A 21,432-nucleotide genomic window follows, 5' to 3' on the forward strand; every position below is an offset into this window, starting at 1 on the left:
TAGTAGTTACAGTACATAGCAAGATACCTCTTCCAATATCTTGTACATATTGCAAGAGGAAAAAGGTGTAAATTACTCTGATATAAATCATCAATTACTCAGTAGAGGGAAAAATGATTAATTAAAAGGCACAAATGGGAATTAAATTCTCCACTGACATTGATTTCCAAAGGTAGTAGGGTGACAAACTCCTCTTCGTGTCTTTGAAAATCTCCCAGCCCTCTGAAGAGTCACAGATGTACAGCATGTTTAAGAACTGAATACTCCAAGCATTCTCCCTATACACTCAATTTATGTACATATTTTGAGAATGAAATCTAAAGTGAAAGAATCAAACACAGAAACAAAAACAGCAGTTTACTTCTGTCAGGTGATAAAGTGGATATTACTGAGGACAGGTCCCTGAAAGTTAGACAAAGAATAGCTGTAGTGAGGATACTGTCAAATTAACTACACAGATTTAATGACAAACGCTTCCAGTGTCAGCAGAATCAAAGGTGTTTTTTTTTGTTTTTTGTTTTTTTTTTGTGAGAGTGAGCACAGTCAAAATGTCAAAATCTTTGTTCCTGGAAATCAAGAGCAATTGCTTTGCAAATTGTCCAGCAATCTTGGGCTACAATTTTGAATGCTTTCTAAACCAGGGGTTGTTAATATAATCACAAATGAGAATGCCATATGCAAATACAGGCAAGCACATGGAATTAGGGTTGGCATATTTAAATAGAGTTCAACTTTTGGCACATATAAATATTGTGGAACTGCATAGAAATAGATGGTGAGCACAAGAAATGCTCACACATTTACTATTTTCCACAGACAATTCTGTGGGCAAGTTAATAACACTGGTCTATAATTTTTGAGAAGTCATCTGCTTCAGAGATAAAATGTGATATTTATTATGTATTTTGATGTGCTGAATTCAAATATGATGATTAAAACAACTGATTGGCTACTGTTTCTAAGATATTTAAGTTTTTACATTTTATGTCTATGTATATTGTGTAGATAGTAGAGTTTTAATCATACATGGCAAACCTAGGTCTTTTCATGTGTTTATGGTTGCTTTACATGATAATATTTCATCTGTCCTGTTTATGTAACACTTTAAAAATCAGCAAAAGGGTTCTATAAATAAAATGTATTATAAAACAAAAGGCAAAAACCCATTATGTACATAGTTTAGTCCTATTCAGTGTCTACTCGGCGCTTCTTGGCTTGTCTCTTGTATTCATTAAATGGAGCATCTCTTGTCACTGTCCAGCAATAGTCTGCAAGCATTGATGGGCTCCATTTGCCCTGATAGCCTGCCAGGAGATTCCACTGCTGTAGTCTGGAGCCCAACAGCTCTGCCTTACTCTTGGGTAGTTCCAAATCCCTGACAAGGTCATTCAGTTCACCCTGTGTTATGAAGTGTGGTTCAGAGGAGGAGGATGGAGGATGGGAGAAAATGTGGGTCCTGTGACATTGATGGTTCAGGACCAGAAGTTTCATCTTCTTCCTCATCTGACTCAAGTGAGAATGATTCTGGTGCATCAGGAACCGGCAGTCCTTCTCCGTGGGGTACTGGGCGTATAGCTGATGGAATGTTTGGATTATGCACAGTCCACTTTTTCTTCTTTGACACACCTTTCCCAACTGGAGGCACCATGCAGAAGTAAAAATTGCTGGTATGATCTGTTGGCTCTCTCCAAATCATTGGCACTGCAAAGGCATAGATTTCCTTTTCCTGTTCAACCACTGGCGACGATTTGTTGCACAAGTCTTGCAGCATATGTGTGGGGCCCACCTCTTGTCCTGATCTCCAATTTTGGAGCCAAAATAAAGGTGATAGGCTTTCTTAACCATAGTAGTTATACTGCGCTTTTGTGATGCAAAAGTCACTTCACCACAAACATAGCAGAAGTTATCTGCACTGTTCACACAAGTACGAGGCATCTCTGCTCACTTTGGCTAAACAGAAATGTGTCCCTTTGCAAAATCAAACACTGACAAATAAGAGAGCACATGACACTGTATGATTTCTAGAGCTGATGTAGGGCAATTTGTTCAGCAGAGTGATGTAAGCTTCGTTATGATTGCATCATCCATGACCTCTAGGAATAACATGATGCAATTCGTATCATGTACAATGCAATACCAGCTTCAGATTGCATCATTCATTGTTTTGCCTAAAAAGCAAGTACTGTCCAAACCCAGTCATAGATTTATTCATAGATCCAGTCAAAGATGTATTTTAGTCATTTCTGGTTTAAATTGAGATCCCTTCCCTTTATAACTCGCTTCCCCTCCACCGTTCCCAAGTCAAGGGTCGTATATACTGACCCAATTGCATATCTTGAAAACTAGAGCCAATCAACAATTTTACACATCATTTTCGTTCTCAGTGACCCAGAATTAGTAAAGTTAGACTACATTTATTTCAGAAGCATTTTGGCTGTAGAGCAGTGTAATTTGAGGGAACGTTAAAATAATACTATGCATAATTAATTCAAATGATAATACCAGGGATAGAATACAGTTTATTTTATGGTACCAGTGTCTCCATTCTAGGCACTTTTCAACAAAAGAGTTAAAAACCATTAATGTGAACTGCAAATGTCCAGTGCGAACCCGAGTCTCTAGAGAGGAAGAAATGTCACTTCACTTGTCCCAAGCATTGATGCCTGGAGGAGTTATACCTTTATAAGACACAATATCTCCAGACACACTATGAGAATGAGCTGGACAGTTGCTACTGTGGAAAATGAATAGTTAACGCTTTCTTCAGGGTAGCTCTTCCAATGCACAGGGTCAGATGGATCATAGCCTGTCCCTTGCATGGTTATGGCTAAGGCTACGATTTACTCACAGGTATTTTTAGTAAAAGTCATGGACAGGACATGGGCAATAAACAAAAATTAATGGTGTGGGAGAGTGTGGGGGTGGAGCCACTGCTGAAGGGAGATGTCTGGGGAGACCAGTGTTGAGGGCGGGGGGCACCCAAGGCAAGCAGTACCAGCTACCATGGGCCAGCGAACAGCAGCTGCAAACCATGACAACTCCAGCCAGCTGCATGGGGACCGCTGCTGGGGCCAGCGGACTGCAGCTGCTCTGGCCACCCCAAGAATGCTTCTGGAGGCTGCCCGAGCAGCGGCTGGTGTGGCTGTCTGCAGGGCAACCTGAGCAGCTGTGGAATCCAGGAATAGATCCCAGATGCCTAGACTCTTATGCAGGAGTTTATTAATGAATAATGGACTAATGGAAATAATAGACTAATTCTTCAAGCTATCATGATTTTTAGGTGCCAGTATATCCATGCAAAACAGTCATATGCAATACTTTGGAAATCTAGCCCAGAATGACTTGTTTGAAAACCTTTGAAAATACTGCCTATTGTTTTAATCTCATACAATAGTATGTACCATTAGGTTACTGAAAAGATCAGCTAGAAAATAACTGTTGTATAACAGGTCTTGCCTTAATTCTGAAAATTAAGTTTAATTGAGAGGTTTGAGATTAAGATATTCCAGAGAATCAATTACTGAAAAATGGAGTTCACTGCCAATGTAAAAGAATAAAGAAGCAGAAAGAGAGTAGTTCTTGTTTCTGTGGCTTCAGTACAGCCCTATTCACTTCTTACACCATTCAGTGAATTTTGCACTGCTCATTGCAACACAAATGGCTGATTTATTTGAAACTCAGTTATTTCTAACAATGTCTTTCCTAAGTACAAGGAACTATAAAAGAGAAGGCAATAAGAATAAAATAACCATTTTTGTCATGTAAAGCACAGGGGGAAAGAGAAATGAGGGCTTAAGAGAATGCTTTGCAATAGATTTAAATAATGTTAAACATTAGCACTGCTTTGTGGGAGTAAGAACCATAAAGCTTTTGGCCGAAAGGCATTGTAATGTAATGACACTGGTCTCTGTTTTCAGAGCATGATGTTCCGGGAGAACTGTAGTATTCAGATGAAATTGGGGAAGATAAAACTATTCAGACCAATACACAGCATTTTTTCTGTTTGGTTTTTCTTAACTCTGAAGTAGCTCTGATGATGCCTGGATTGTTTGTACTATTGTCTGTGGTCATGCATTTTCACCTGTCCAAAGAAGAATTCCCAATCTGTCAAATACTGTGTAGTTAAAAGCAGTCCTGCTCTCACTAAAATGGATTGTTTGGCACCAACACTAAGCCAAGTCTCTGATTTAAGTGTCAATATGCAGGGAAGCTATTCTATATGACGCTAGCTCCCCATAGATGTAAAATTTCATAATCAGTGCTGCAAGATACAAGTAATGAGGTTGTATACTCTCTCTGCAGTCACAGAACCTCAATCTTTACATGGGGAGATAGAAATTAAGACAATTTTCACAATGATTTTCCATATGCTTACCTTCAGTGACAACATAAATTTATTAAGTTATATTTCAGTATTCAATTAAAGACCCAAAGATGTTGAGTTCCAAGTCAAATACTTTTTGGCATGATTCCTCTTCAAAATCACTTTCCCCAACAGAAGGTCATAGTGCTGTACAACCTGCTGTAAAAATAACGTCTTCTCCTGAGCAGTGAAAGGAAAATTAGGTTTCTTCTTTTCATTTCAGTGGTTCCTGAATCGCAGACAAGGAATTAATCCTGTTGTTTCAGGAATTTATATCAGAAATCCAAGCAAGACTATTTAACTGCTGAATAGACAGTAACTATTGCAGAATAATCACAAGCAGGCCCAGTAAAAACCTCAGTAGTGGCATGTTATTCCTCCCAAAGAGCATATGAAAGCCATATCACTATAAAACACCCACAGTGCTGTGTGCTAATTATTGTACCTGGACACCCTGTTAGTCTTGTCACATTAGTTGGTACTAGACTGCAACTATTTATTGAGAAATAGAGGCATCAGTATAACATATGACCTTAAGACCTTAATGCAAGGTCTTTCATTTCTAAATACCATTTGTTGCTGGTCTCTAAATACAGATGCGTTGACTTCCTTGAACCAGTTAGCATCAAAGGCTATGAAACAGCTATTTCAAAATCTACTGAAGTAAGTGTCAATAGAGATTGATAAAATGATATCTACATAGAAAATATGCTTACATTACATCCAATAATATTTTACCACATGGTATTTTCAGGAAACAGCAGAGTTCTAAATCAGAAAAAACCAAATTTCAAAATATTAAAATCATCCCCAAAACAGAATAACCTTTCTCTGCCCGTTCTAACAGTTAACCACTGGAACAAACTAGCGAGTGAAGTAGTGATTCTCCATCTCTTGATATCTTCAGATCAAGGCTGGATGCCTCCCTGGGAGATATAATTTAGCCAAGCAGTTTATGCTTTACTCAAACACAAGTTGTGTGGCTGAATATGGGGGTAGGTGGATGAAATATAATGGGATATATGTAAGGTCAAACTGGATGATTTAATATGATTACTTCTGGCCTTAAACTCTATGAATGAATCTTTGAATCTTCATTTATTTGCGTAATTTCTACCCTTTTTAATAGTGAAGTTAATCTCTAAATATGATTCCAATGGAAGTCAATGCTGCCTTTGAGTCTACAGGCAGTCTGAAATAATGGGCCAAATTCTCTGCTGATGTAAGTTTATGAAGCTCCTTTGATGCAAAGAGAGTCTCACCATTTACATGAGTAAAGAATCTGACTCAATACTTCTAAGAAAACTGTAATGTGGACCTGTTCATCCCAATGGGTGGTTAACTGAAGGCTAGCTATATCAAATGGTATTTAATGCGGTATTTAGCAGTAAGAGTGGAATGAAATCAGTGAATGATTTGATCCCCATAACTATGCCAACAGGGTAGAGTGGAAAGAATTGATGCCAGAGCAGCACTGGCATAAGCTAACAGGAGTAGCAGGGCAACTAGGAAGTGGGAAGGGGTAAAAAGAGAGAGAGTGCAAGAAGAAAGTAACAAGATGCTTAACTGATGTCTCCTCACACATTTGCCTGTCAAAGGTTTATGTTGTTTTTCAAGTGTTGTCTTAGACAAGCTCAAAGCAGTTTGGGCCAGGGACCATATATTTCTAGATATGTAGATAATGCCAGGAAGTAGAATCCAGATCCTGAGATGGTCTCTGTGCACTACCACAATACAAATAATAATAAAGAAGAATAATTTTGTAGAGAAAAAGTGACAGGATTTAATGACAGTCTCAGTGTGGGAAGAGAAAGAAAAAGGAATTAAATATATAGAGGTTATGCATTTGGGAAAAAGGATGACTTTTGGTTTATCAATAGTGATGGAAAACCCAGGATTTAAGGGGGAAAGATGAGGGAACAAGTTAATCCATGTCTATCTAATGCCTAAAGGTACTTATTATCACTGTATCTGAGATCCTCACAATCTTTAATGGATTTATTCCTGGAATAAGAAGGTTCAATTCCAATAAAGTTGAGAGCTAAAACAGAATTTCCCCCCAAAGATTTCAGAGTTCATGTTATGTTTGAACTGGTAGTGGAACCTCCAGGATGATATGTCGTAGAGACCTAAATGCAAGACTAAATGGAGCGCTACGCTCCATGATGAAAAAGTAGATGATGTGTAGAGGGTTTAGTGATGAGATACTACATTTGAAATAGCTAGTCACAGTCTATAGCTGTATTAGAAACAGTAAGGAAGGGAAGACGTGCTTTATATTATGCTTTTCTGGGTATAAAAATATAATTCTTGTGAATGCTAATGAACCTAATCCTTCTTGAAAGCTGATTAATTCTTATTTCAAGAACTGAAACCAACCTCTTTTCAAATAGTTTTTATTTTACGTTTTTTTAATTGAGATGGGCTATTTAGATTGATGATTATTTGGCTATATGGAACACTGGTTTGAGTTTGAGCTCTTTGTAAACTCTGTTTCTTCCAGGAAACATCATTGATTCATTTTAGCTTAAAAAAAAAAGAGTTTTGTGCTTGCCGAAGGGTGATTTGCTTGTATTGTTTACAGACTGGAAGTAAAATTAAACAGTAGGCAATTTGATTATTTCTACTTATCAATAATATTTAGGGCATTTTCAGACCTGCTATTTTGTTAAAACCAAAGATTTTTGATAATACAAAAAGCTGAAAATTGGTTTTGACTGCTAAATCTGAAGTATGCAAAACCACATGGAGCTGGTCATGAAATGTCTAGTTTGCAGATATTTGTACAATTTGAAATGAGACCACATGCACTGGTTCATTTAAATGTACTTTATGTTGAGTTTGCTAGTGCCATTCCGGAAAATATACAGTGGAATATGACATCATATTTTAACTTTGTTATGTCCAAAATCAATGGCAAAGCCATACTTCATATTTATCTATAAATGTAATAGATTTGGTTCTGCACCAGTATCCTAAAAGGAAGATAAATTGGTCAGACTCTTCAGTGACCTTTGTACAAGAATAGAGAATACAGAGTCTGTTATTACTAGAAACAAAATAAATAAATAAACAAACATTAGCTACCTTTGTGTTATTACAGTATACAAAGTGCAATTTAATGGACATAAGTATTTGCCTTTTTCAGAAATGTCAAAAGCATATCACAGGGCTGGCCAGAAAACAAAACAACACATTTCTGTTTCTTGAAAATTCAAAGTTTTGGTTTTGTTCCAATGGAGAATGCAATAGAGACCTTTTGAATTGTTTGTGAAAGAAGGAGAAAGAGTGAGAAAGAGTGAGAGAGAGAGACTGACTCTGCTGCAGTGGTGGGCAACCTGTGGCCTGAGGGCTGCACGCAGCCCATCAGGGTAATCCACTGGCAGGCTGCAAGACAGTTTGTTTACATTGCCAATCTGCAGGCACAGCTGCCCGCAGCTCCCAGTGGCCATGGTTTGTCGTTCCTGGACAATGGGAGCTGCAGGCGGCCATGCCTGTGGATGATCAATATGAACAAATTGTCTTGCGGCCTGCCAGTGGATTACCCTGATGGACCACAGGTTGAGCACCACTGCTCTATAGCCTACTGGTTAAAGTATGAGTCTGGGATGTGGGAGATCTTTCTCTCCCTGCAATGAAAATGTCATTGAAACCTACCTGGTTCCACAGAACACTTCCATTTTGATGAAACACTCTATTCCATCAGAGAACTGTTTAATCAAAAATGTTCCAACCAGCTCTACATATCAAGTAGATTCAAAGCAGTGTTTTTGGATCAATTCCCTTAAAGCCTTGATTTTCCACAGCACATAACTTCCTCCTCTTACTTTCTACTATTGCATAGAAAATGGAGATTTTATATTCTTCAAAGGGAGTCTCACAGCTCCTTTCTTTACTTTGGCTTGCTGCAGCTGTCACTTTAGTTCCAACAGAGTCATAAATATTGGGAACAGAACTTCTCTCATCTCCTGAAGAAAACAAACATTGAAAAGCAAAATGAAATTTTATAGGTTTCTCTAGAAAGATCAGTGGGTAAGAAAGCTGAATTTGGAGCCATGGATTCTGGCATGATTATTAACTTGTCCCCAACTCTTCTCTGTGTCTTTGGGTATATAACTAAGGGCCAAATGTTCAGAAATTTGCATATATGATTGCACATATATTTGCATACCTAATATGCACACACAGCTGCTATAAGTGCACATGAAACAGTGGCAGATGCATATGTAAATGACTAGTTATGTTGTGACACTCCGTACCCCAAAGCAACACCCTGGTATTTCCCACCCCCCATTTACCATGGTGATATGATTATTACATGTTTTGTGAAAAGTATGACTTGAATGGTATCATTTTAAAAGTCTTAATCTGTTGAATATTAATATTTTGTTGAATTGTGTGTGCTATCATTGTATGTGGAATTATGAAGTTTTGCTATATGTTACTGAAATATATTGTGAAGTTGGTAACACCCACAACCAGCCTTTCAGATACAACAACGGGGCAGCCAGACACTGATGATGGTCCATTAAGGGGAATACTTACAAGGACTACCTCAGGTTCTGTATAAAATAGAGACCTCTCAGAGACAGCAGGTAGACAATGGAGACTGCTTGACTCATGTCATAGCAAAAGATCTTTCCAGCAAGCTAGAGGAACCTATAAAGGAGGGGAAGTGACATAATCATATGTCCTCACTCCCTCCCACGACTCAACCCCTGGAAACACATCTGGAGGACAAAGACTGTGTAGGAAGTAACTATACCATCAGGGTAAGACACTTCTTGATTCAAATCCTGTCTAGTTTACAGAACTCAGATTGCTATTCTACTTTTATTTTGTAGGGGACCAACATTATCTCTACACCTATAACTTATAATCACTTAAAATCTATCTTTCTGTAGTTAATAAATATGTTTTATATTTGAACTAAAATAGTGGGTTTTGCTTGAAGTAAATCTGATCAGGAACAAGAGTTGGTGCATGTCCTCTCCACACTGAGGGAAGGGCAGACTGGGTAACAAACTTACCTGATCAGGCTTCTGACCAGGGTAATACAGTGCAGGTCTGGGTCCTAGGCTGGTGAGCTGTGGGGAATTGGCTGGAGCCTCTCTATTTTTAGAGAGGAACCTGTCACATATGTAATTTACATGCACTGTTACTTCAGGTAATATCAGTAAGTGCATGTAAAAATTACCTTATAAAATTTTCCGGTTGATTTTCAAAAGAATGAAACCATCCTGTAGAATTCCATATCAGGACTATAATTTTCTATTGAATTTTATAAGGTGATAAAAAAACACACACAAAGAACTATGAAACAGTTATGATTTTCTATTAAATTCGATAGGAATTTTCTAAAAGTATAGGCATTCGAGTCTGCAAATGGTGTTTTGACAATTTTCCCCTTATTCATTTTGCCTCAGTTTCTTACATACCTAACTTGAAAGGTGTTGAGGATCAACTAATGAATGAATGAACTGAAATGTATTAAGGGGTAGGAAAATTAAATGCATTATATAACTGCTAAATATTATTACTACTTGAATAATTGTCTCAGTCCTCACAAAGTACTTTGCCCACTTCTACAAGACTTCATGGCCTTATGTGACTGGAAAAATATTTTTTTTAAATTGCAAAGATAATCCAGCTCAGAAACGGATTAGCAACAGCACATTAGTTTAGCAATGGCACCAAAGATGATGAAGGGCAGCCATGTCAATGTCCCCAGTTGGGATTACGGCTTTTTAAAAACATATTACATCCACATAAATGTTCTTTTGGCTGCCTGCATCGAGGACCATCTGTTTGGATGGTTAGATGCTCACGTACATGTTGGTAGGACCCCTGCCACTAGGCAGAGGTGCCAGATAACAATGGGTTTAAGATGGGCAGGACAGCAGAATGCTACATAGGGCATCTGTTCTCTAGGAACAGAGAAGGGAAGTACATCTTCTGTGACAGCCCCCCACATAGTCACCACATTCCTGCTTGCACTTAGTGACACCTGTTCCTAGTTGTATGCCAAAAAAAGAAAGTGTTCAAAAAAGAATCATTCTTAAGCAATGGAAAAAGTAAAACTGTTTACAGGCATGTCTGGCTGGCAAAATAAAAATAGGTTGCACTGCAGCGGTCATTTGGGAAACCGATGCAGACCATATGGGATGTCAAAATGAGAATGCTGCTCACGGGTGTTTTATAGACTAGAAATCCTACGGAAGGCTATCTAACTGGGCAATGAACAGAACTACAAAGAGTAAATCAGACACAGCTATAGCCACAACTTCTGCATTTGACAATAGAAACAGGTAACAAATTCCTGATCCTCAGCTGGGTGTGTGATTCCCTTTTTAGAGTTGTAGCAGTTTTTGAACGTTATAGAAAATAAGCAAAAACTACATGAACCTTCTATTATATTGGCGTAATCTTGCTACATTGGTATAATATTATTCTTCTGAATGCATGACCAAACAACTCCAGTGTTTATGAATGCTTCAAACTGAAATAGCAGTGTAAAATCTACATAAATAATAGATATGCATTTACATTGTTTCACAGTCCTGTACATATTAAATGAACAAGGAAATTTCAACATTCATGTACAAAACTGATTTTCACATATTCTATAATTTAAAATACTTTGTAAGTCAGCCTGTAGTTGTTATCAGAAACAAGTCATTTGGGAAATGTCAGCCTGTAATATCTATCTAATTCTAAGTCATGGACACACACACATATCTTTGAAAAAAAAAATCCCTCCCAACCTTACAAAGTATGTTTTCCCCTCAAGAATAGCTGAAAGACTTTACCCAAGCTTTTAAAAAGAAAAGAATAAACCACCTTTGGGCTGAGACCCTACTTGAAAAGTAATGGTTGAGAATTAGATTTTAAAAATAAAATAAAAGAGGCATAGAGCTGATTAACTCTTTGTTATATACGATACTCACTTGGACAGACATTTTGACACTCTTACTCTGAGTGCTACATTACTGTGCAATTAGAATGTGATCCAGAATTCAGTGAAGTCAGCGGTGGTATTACTGAATGTAATGGGTAAACGATCAGCTCATTAGTCCCATTGGTGTGATTGATAAAAGTATGGGCCAATTTGACTAAGCATCAGAATTAAGAGGTTCTTGCAAACCAATCACAATTTAATTTGAATCCATTTGCTGAACAGTTTGAACAAATTATTTTCCAGACTATTGTGGTGGTTACAAACAGTTCACTTAGGCTAGTCACTATTAATATTCACATTGTGTGGTTGGTCCTCTAAGTCACATGACATTTTTCCTGCTTCCTGATTTGATGACTGAACATTTTTAAGATGGAAACTAAGGAAAGGTGAGTAGAGACTTTTTCATGCAAATGTTCATATAAATAATAACTTGTGCTAAACATTTGGGAAACTTTTGGTATTTAGAACACAGTCTTTAATTCCTAGTAGTATTTCACGTAGCCATGAATAACAATAATATGATGCTACAGAACATAGTAAACTAAAGGCTTTACTTTTTTACATGAAACACATTTGAGAAAATTTAGTAATACATAATTAATATTATAATTAAGTATAATGTTGAAATATTAATAATATATATCACCATTAGACCAGTTCTAGTTTAAGTATGTACAAATGAGTATATAATGGAAGCCGGAATGTTAGTTTAACTGCAACATTCATTACTAACTCTGTAATAATGAAGTTGTCAAGCAGAATTTGAGAGACTTCCCTATATGTGATTGTCATGCTCCAGTTAGTTCTTCTGACTTTATCAGACTAGACACACTTCCACATCTGAGGGAAATTTGGCTTTGTGTTCCATGGCAGTCCTTGGAGGGTGGCATCATCTTCTTTGCCTGAGTACTTGTGCTTTTCTTACAACATGTTCCAAGTTGACACAGGTGCTTTCATGAGCTGTAGATCATTTTTCTTTATGGACTCAATCATAATGTATCCATGGTTTCATCCATGGTGAATTCCTTTGTATGAAACTCACTCAGCCTGTCTTAATTCCAGTCTTATCCCAAAAGCAAAATGACCTCTAAAGACTTTGATAACTTTCTACAAGAAATGACAGGTGCTAGAGTGAAGCTTCTTCTTCATCTTTTTTCAGGGGGAGAGGGACATGAGAACTGAATAAAATACACAGGTATTCCAGTTGTCTCCTTAGATGAAACATCTTTAATCTAAAAAGCCTTTTACTGTGAAAAATGATTTTTAAGTACCTCTATTGAGTTCCATCTCACCCAGCTCACCTGGAAAACAAGTTTTTAAGTACAGCAATTGTTCACTTTTCCAATCAGAGTTGATTTCTTGCATTATTTTAAATAATGTTTGCAGTAAAAATTCTAAATTTCTATTTCATATTTTACATCTTTTTTTATTACATGGAAAATATCTATATTTACATAAGTGGCCATTTTAATTCTTCCACTTTTCTTTTCTCTCATAGGAACTTGTTTACTGCTTTTTTTTTTTCACTTTCTGAGCCAATTGTTGGTTAGTTATTTTTCCATTCATAAGAAAAATATATATACTTCAGTCTAACTTTTATTTTAGATAAACAATAAAACATACAAGAAAAAGATAAATAATGTAAAATCTACATCGGGTCACACAGAATATGTGCTGAAATGAACACAAAATGGCTATGCAGAAGGGCTTGGCCGAGGATCGTCCCTCCGCGGGGCAGTGCGGGATCCCACCACCTTGCAATAGTTCATTATGAGTCCAAGCCCTGAGTCAGGGCTGGCCAGTAAACAAACAGTCAGGACCTTGGGCCCTTAGGCAGGGCCGAGCCAATAGTTCAATATGAGCCCAGACCCTGGGTCAGGGTAGGGCAGCAAACACACAAGCAGGAGCTCAGGCCCTTAGGCAGGGGCTGAACCAAGAATTCAAATAGAAGCCCAGGCCCTGGGTCAGGGCCAGGAAACAAACACAGTCAGGAGCTCACAGATGGCAGTCTCCCCATTGCACCAGACACTCTGAGTGTCTGGTGCAAGGAGGAGACTGCCACTCGTGAGTGGGGTGGCAGGGGGGATGCAGGTCCACCCACTCTACTGCGTCCCAGCCCAGGCCCTAACAGCAGCAGGAGACTCACTATGAGACTCTACTTCTTGTCCTGTGCCCTACCCTCTGTGGGGCGGGCGCAGGACACACTGGCTCTGTCCATGTGGGTGCTAGGGGAGGCTTGTCCCTCCACGGGGCGGTGGGGGATCCCAGCGCCTTGTTACAGGCTACCTATTTCTGTAGACCTACATGACTTAGATGATCATTCATACACTATAAAAAATTAATAGTGAATAATCAAAGTGATCCATTTGTCTTTAAACAGGCTGCCCATCCTCTCTCCCCACCAAAGAAACCCCACTATCTGGCAAATATTGTGCATATAGATTAGGAATAAGCAGCTAAACATAAGATTCTGTAGTGGAAATTCTGCAGACATACAGTTTTAAATAAAATAGAGCTAAATTCACATGAACTGACTTGCATCAGATAATTCTACTTCTTCTTACTTCTGGCTTCCTCACTGACCCTAGTTCCAGAGGGGTCCCAGAACAATGGAGGAGGCTGTCTCTTTACAAAATGCTTTCCAATGGTAAGATTTCTTTTTTTATAGTATAGCTGGTAGGAAAACAGAATTCTGTAATGTGACCTCTATGGGCTGGCTCCTCATTTATTCTTTGGGATTCCATATTATAGAAAAGCAGGCAGGTGTCATTTAACTAATATCCTTTTGGGGTTTCATCCTTCAGTGTCTCTCTCTGAATTGGACCTTAAATATAGCTCTCCCTCTCTCCCTACACACATGAAACTATATGTACATATCTACTTCCTTGAATGTACAATATCACTTTTTTATTAGTTATGATTCATTTAATTATATTAAAATACTAGCAAGAAACATTAAACAAAATTAAAATCTCTTTCAGATATGGGGAAGTTGTTGTTTTAAACTATGGAACTAATTTGTCCAAAAAAGCCATATTTGTCATGGATAGTTGCTTGAAAATATATTACATCCTATTTTTTTTCTCAGACATAGTTTTCAAGTGCAGTTTTTATTCTTGTGTGGTCTTAATCTCAGAAGCATCATCATCAAGTCATTTAACAAAATAAAGCAGGCTGCGGTTTGGGAATAATATATTGTGAGGTACCCAGTTCTTCTAATTCTAGGTAGAGGAGATTGGATATCATTATTTTACTGGATTTCCACACACTATATTAATTACAATTACTGCAGTATTTTTGGCACCCCCAGTATGGTACTTACAATGGTAAATACACCAGTATCTTTGACAACTGTGGATGGTAGCTATTCAGTTTTTAATGACAGCGATTGTATATGCAGCACACATAGCAGACCTATTTATAGGCATGGGATGTTCAAGCCCAATATACTAAATGACATTACTGGAAGAACTGTCATCCCTCAAAGTGGTTTTTAGCCAAGAATTAAGTGACTAGAAGAAAAATTGTAAGAAACATTTTCTTCCCTCCCCCCACAGCTCCTCTCCCCCTCCCCCCAAAAAGGGGGGTAGGAATGCAGTTTTAATTAATAGAATCCTAGAACCTTAAGATGGATCTTGAGAAGTCATCTAGACCAGTCCCTTGCACTGAGGCTAGACCAAATGAACCTAAACCACCCCTGACAAGTGTTTGTCTACCTGGTTCTTAAAAACCTCCAGTGACACTATTTCACAACTTCTATTAGAAGCCTTTTTTAGTACTTTACTATTCTTATAATTAGAATGTTTTCCCTAATATTGAACCTAAATCTTCCTTCTTTCAGAGTGAGTCAATTATTTCTTGTCCTACCCTCAGTGGACATGGAGAACAATAGATTTCTGTCCTCTTTATCACATCCCTAAACATGCTGGAAGACTTTTAACAGGTCCCCTTTCAATCTTATTTCCTGAAGACTAAATATGCCCATTTTTTTTTAAAACCCTTTCCTCATAGGTCAGGTGTCCTAAACATTTGATCATTTCTGTTGCTGTCCTCTGGCAATTTGTCCCCATCATTCATAAAGTGTAGTGCCCAAAACTGTACTGAATACTCTAGCTGAGGTCTCACCAATGGCAAGTAAACCAGAATGATTACATCCATCTCCTTAGATATGACACTCCCATTATTATGCCCAATAATAACATTACCATTTTTAACAATTATATCACATTGTTAGCTCTTTTTCAATTTGTGATCCTCTACAATACCCAGATCCTTTTCCACAGTACTACTGCCTAGACAGTTATTACCCATATTGTATTTGGTCATTTGATTTTTCATTCCCAAGTGTAATACTTTACACTCGTCTTTACTGAATTTTAAATCTTTGATTTCACATCAATTCTACAATTTATCAAGGTTGTTTTGAAGTCTAATCCTATCCTCCAAAGTGCTAGCAATCCCTCAGGCTCAGTGTCATCCTCAAATTTTATAAGCATACTCTCCATTCCATTATCTAAGTCAGTAATTAAACTATTCAACAGTATCAGACCCAGGATAGACCCCCACAAGACCCTACTGGATATGTCATCCATTTTGACATGAAACCAATGATAATTCTTTGAGTAAGTTTTTTCAACTGTTTATGCACCCATTTATGGCAATTTAATCTAGACCACATTTCCTTAGTTTGCTTATGAGAATGTCATGTGAGACTGTGTCAATAGTCTTACAAAAATCAAGATATAACAAATCTGCTGCATCCCTTGAAACCACTAGGCTTGTAACACTGCCAAAGCAGGAAAATATGTTGGTTTAGCATGATTTGGTCTTGACCAATCTATGTTGGCTATTACTTTTTACCCTTTTATCCTCAAAGTGATTGCAAATTGGTTGTTTAATAGTTTATTCCAGTAACTTTCCTGGTATCAGAGTTAGGCTAAGAGACATGTAGTTCCTCGTGTCCTCTTTTTAAAGATAGGTACTATGTTTGCCCTTCTCTACTCCTCTTGGACCTCACCTGTCCTCCGTGAGTCCTCTAAGATAACTGCTAATTATTCTGAGTTTGCTTCAGCTAGTTCCTTAAGTAACTCATGATGAATTTCATCAGGTCTTGCAGACCTGAATACATCTAACTTACCTAAATATTCTTTAACCTGGTCTTTCCCCATTCTGGCTTGTGTTTCAGCTTCTCCTTGATGTTGTAAATAATAATTGTGTTAAATATCTGATCAAAATTCATTGACGTCTAAAGCTAAATAGGCATTGAACTCCTCAGTCTTCTGTATATCATCCATTATTACCTCTTCTTCCTCAGTACGTAGTGAACCTACACTCTCCTTTTCCTTTCTCTTGCTCCTAATGTACTTATAGTACCCCTTCATATTGCCTTTCATGTCCCTTACTATGTGTTACTCATTTGCTGCCTTAGCCTTTCTTACTTTGTTCCTACATGCTTAATTAGTCTTTTGAATTGATCCTTATAACTTTGTCCATATTTCCACTTTTTTGTAAGATTTTTAAAAAGTTTTCAGGTCATTAAAGAACTTTAGATGGATCCATATTGGCCCCTTTCTATTATTCATATATTTCTTTCCATTAGAATAGTTTTGTTTTTCTTTTAATATTGTCTTTTTAAGAAACTGCTAACAGTTTTATCACAACAGTTTTATTGATTAGGAATTGATTAATGACTACCTCATTGCCCATACATTACTAAAAAATCTATTGCTGTTTGTTGTAGATAAAATCTGTTGTATACTTTTAAAAAAATAGCAGATCAACTATCAGATCTCCTTTATCCCTGCAGCTAAGCACTCGCCACTACTGTAAATAACTGAGAAGGTAAGATGGTAAAGAAAACAGGACAGACTCTTTCAATGAGTTAAAGAAGGATAAAGCTGAAAATCAAAGCCTTCCCAGAGATATTGCTTAAAACCTGTATTCTGAGAAAAACATTAGCATTCTGAATAAAAACAGTAGTGCCAATTAATAGAATAAATGTTTTCCTCATTAAATTTCCAAACATTATGAGAAAATGCTAGATTGAGCCTTGGGGAACAAAATTTATTATAAGCATGAAAAATGTTTCAGTTCAGATGCTGTTCTTAAATGACAGCATAATATGTTCTGGATCATTTGATTTTTTGTATGAAAATACTATTCAGTGCCCAAAAAGGCATATGCTGTGAACGGCATGTGTTGCAATCCTTTCTTTATGACATCTGGCAACTAGCAAATGCCAGTCAAATCAGAAAATGTCAAGCAGAAACTTTTCCAATAAAAGTATTAGTTCAGATAATAACATAAATAAGCTTCAGTAAATTGCTTCATTAATCCCAGAACACAGTGTGTATAAACAATCTGTAATTTTAATCCCTGAACATTGCATAAGAAGAGACTCATAACTCAATAAAGGAATACACCTTCTGCACCTACTCTTGAGTTTATTATTAACTTAGAATAGTGGTATCCAAACTTTGCTCAGCCAAAGGCTGCACTGTCATTTTGTCAGGAGCCCAATTTGTCTGATCATCCTTACTTTGCATAATTTAGAGTAATGATAGTTTCCCTTGTTTCACAGAAAAATATGTCCCGTGGAGATATTGGTTCCAATATGCATTTCTCCGTCTGGATGCACTGCATGCTGGTAGTTTTAGTTTGTATTCTCTATGTGTCCATAGTCAAACTGAAGGTAGCATCTTGCCCAGGAGCCACACAGCCATTTCTGCATTAATAAAACAATTCAGATCAGTTTCTTTCTTAATAGGTGACTTGTCACTGGAAAGTTTATTGCACAGGAAGTTCTACTGAGCAGATTTTTTTTACTACTGCTGAGTTGCAAAGTTTGAATGTTATCCTTTTGTGCTGCATTAAATAGTTGCTATTAATTCATTATGATTCATGGCAGTTCTGAAATTTTCTAATTTATTAGCAGTTGGACTAAACCAAAACCACCTGATAAGAAAGAATACCATTTTTTTTTAAGACTCAGTTACTGGTTTTTGCCAACTCATTAATTTAAAAGAGAGGGTGAATTCCAGAGAGGAGGTAGTGAAAAATTAGGGTCTCCAGTAAATTAAGTACTAAAATTGTAAATGCAGTAACTAAATAGCAATAATAAAAATAGTTGGACAACAGGAAATGGAGCAGGAGGAGCCAGAGCTGCCTTATGCTTATCTTCTGGACTTTTGAAGGATAAAGTATGTTAAAGATAGGAGATTTCATTCTCATAAGGAAAAAAGTGAAGTGGGATTGTTGCCAAATATGTAACAAGATCCTCTTAGACCAGAAGCAAATTAGATTCTAGTAAAAGGAAAAAGTGATAACAGAGAGAATGAAAGGATGTTTCTTGATATTTGTGACAAGTGTGGGCAATTTTGAGAAAGGAGAGTGAGGTGCTGACTAGCTTATCTTGGTTCAATAGTATGTGAGGGTATTTGGAGACAGGAACAGATGTGGACATTTCGACGATCACGCAGAAAACATTTTTGAGATCCTGTAGTGGCCTACCAATCAGCACAGCAAACCAACAAACCAAACAGCCAAATGGTTTTATGCCCCCTGAAAGTTGGTACCCAGAGTAGCGACTGCCTAGATCACCGACCCCTAGAACCATCTCTATGTGTAGACTAGGATGAAAGTTTATTTCCTAACACAATTTTAATTCTAGAGTGATTATCACAAGTTGTATTTTAATATATTAGCTGTCAAGATAAACCCTTTGTGGGGAGTGTAATGGGGTTCACCTACCACTGTGGTGCCTCCTGCTGGCTGTCTTGGGAATTAGCTCAGTGCCCTCTTCAGGTGGTGTCTCACCACCATCACTCCTGCTCTAGGACCCACATCTCTCCTAGGACCACAGTGTCCTCTCCAGCAACACAGCCCACCGGCTGTGCCACACATTGTGCTCCCCCCTTCCAGGGGACATGCTGTCTGCTGTTCAGCTCCTTCCTTTAGTGGCTACTGCACTGAACTGTCAGGCCATTTCTTCATAGCACCAGCATCCTCTTTGCCCTTGCATAAGGGCCTCAGCCTGCAAACCCCAGCAGCCAGCAGGAGCTGTCTCTCACTTCCCTGGTCCCTGCTAGCAGCACTGCTCTGTCCAGTGTGTTATCAGCTTCTCTCAGCCCTCCAGAGACACAGTCCCTCCTTCCTGGACTCCCAGCAGAGAACTTCCTTCCTCTGCCCTGAAGCTCCCTTTTTATTTGGGCCTGCAGGACAGGGCTAAAAGAGGAAGAATTATTAAAATGTAGAGTTAGGATATATCATTTTGTTCCTGTCTCTGCAGCAGGTTTCCAATGGAATCTTGGTCAAGTTACTCAACATCTCATCTGTAAAGGGGAAAATCAGACAGTTGTCACCCTTAGAAATTCAAAGTTCTCTAAGAGTTATCACACTTCATATCTGAGATGCCCTAATTGTTTTTTCTTTATTTAGATGAGAAAAAAGTGTGGTCTAGTAGCCTGAGCAAATAATTGAATCTTAGGAACTTCAGACTTCTAATTTTCACACTAATTCTAATAGAATAACAACGACAACCAATGGCTTTACTAAGCCAAAATTTTGGGTAGTCAGTGGAAACAATTGATTACAAGCACATGATATAAAGAAAGGAATATCTGAAAATTAAAGGGGGAGGAGGAATATATAAAGTTTGTGGAACACCATATGGATATTTTCCAGTTTTGCGGAAAGTTAGCAAAGATTTTCCTTATTTCCAGGGCTTTTACCCAGATTTAAGGGAATCTTTTAAAATACTTTTATCAAATTTTGCAATGGTCTTTCACATACTGCAGCTTAGTAGAAAATTCTAGGCAGGGCTACCAGAAAGTGCTATACAAATATGCAAAATTGGTGGTGAATTTCCTCAGTTTATTGTACCCTTTTGCAAACCACTTAAATACTTGCACCCAGTAATTTACATGCCACTGACTCTTTAAAATAACATTGACGGTTCCTTTGTACAGTAGCTACAACAAAGACCAAAGTGAGATCCATGCTTAGATCTGGGCTTAGTCTTGCCCTCTGCCATTATTTAAGGCCCTGTACCCATTTCTGTTTTTAAACCTCTAAAAGGAAAGAAAAATGGCTTGCACACTCCTTTTGTTTTTGTTTTTTTCAACAACAGTGTTTGAACTCTGAAACAGGATAATCTTAAATATAATTCTGGCCTACTGAAAAATGAGCACAGCAGCCAGTTGGAAGACAAGAATTGCGGTTTCTCTTTGAACCACTGCCTGGGAGAAGTGTTAATAACAACACTTGAAAGGAAAAACACTGAACAAAGGTAGCCAAGCTGCTTCTAACTAAACTGGTACTTGAAAGGTTGAACCAGTAGCTAGTTTAAGGCTTATATTTCAGTTTTTAAATATATTACAACTTTAAAGAAGCTTAGATTTGGGAAAAAGGGCAAATGGGACAAATGAGGGGCCGTGATGAATTGAATCGGCTTCTGGGGAGGCAAAGAGCCAGAAGGAAATGTTCCCAGTATCTCCATGAACCTTAGATGCTGCAGTGCATACAATTTTTTTAATGGATTTTTAAAATGAAATGTAAAATTATGCAACTGTATTTGAATAGCAATAAACCATGCCAGGGAATAATAATGCACATATGGATTAAGTGTCTACAATGTATGAGACACAGATATGAAGACAGCTTGCAATTTATAGTCCCAGTCCTTCACAGTGAAGTCAATAGGGCTAAGTGAAATCAATGAGGAGCCATGCAGACGCTAGGCATGCTATATTCCTGAAGCAAGCAGAGAAGGAGATAGACACACAGGTGTCTGCTGTGATGGCTTTATTGTCTGGCTGCAAAACTGAAACTAACAGGAAAGTGAGGCTGTGCTCTGGGAACGAAAAGAATACTGTTCCCTCTGAACATTTAAAGGGACAGGCTATCACAAGGTGCACTCCACAGAGATTGCTCTAGGAAGAAAGATATAGTTTTAATCTAACAACTTTTTAATTTTTATATTCATGGGCTAACAGACAAAGAGTGGATCCTCAGGAAGAATTTGAATAAAGACAGAATCGGAGTCTGTCTTGCTAAGAAGGTGTAATTTATGTTAGTAGGCTATTGGCCTCTTGCTCAGGTGATTGAAGGCACT

The sequence above is a fragment of the Gopherus evgoodei genome, chromosome 5 (genome assembly GCF_007399415.2).
Source record: "Gopherus evgoodei ecotype Sinaloan lineage chromosome 5, rGopEvg1_v1.p, whole genome shotgun sequence".
Lineage (NCBI taxonomy): Eukaryota > Metazoa > Chordata > Testudines > Testudinidae > Gopherus > Gopherus evgoodei.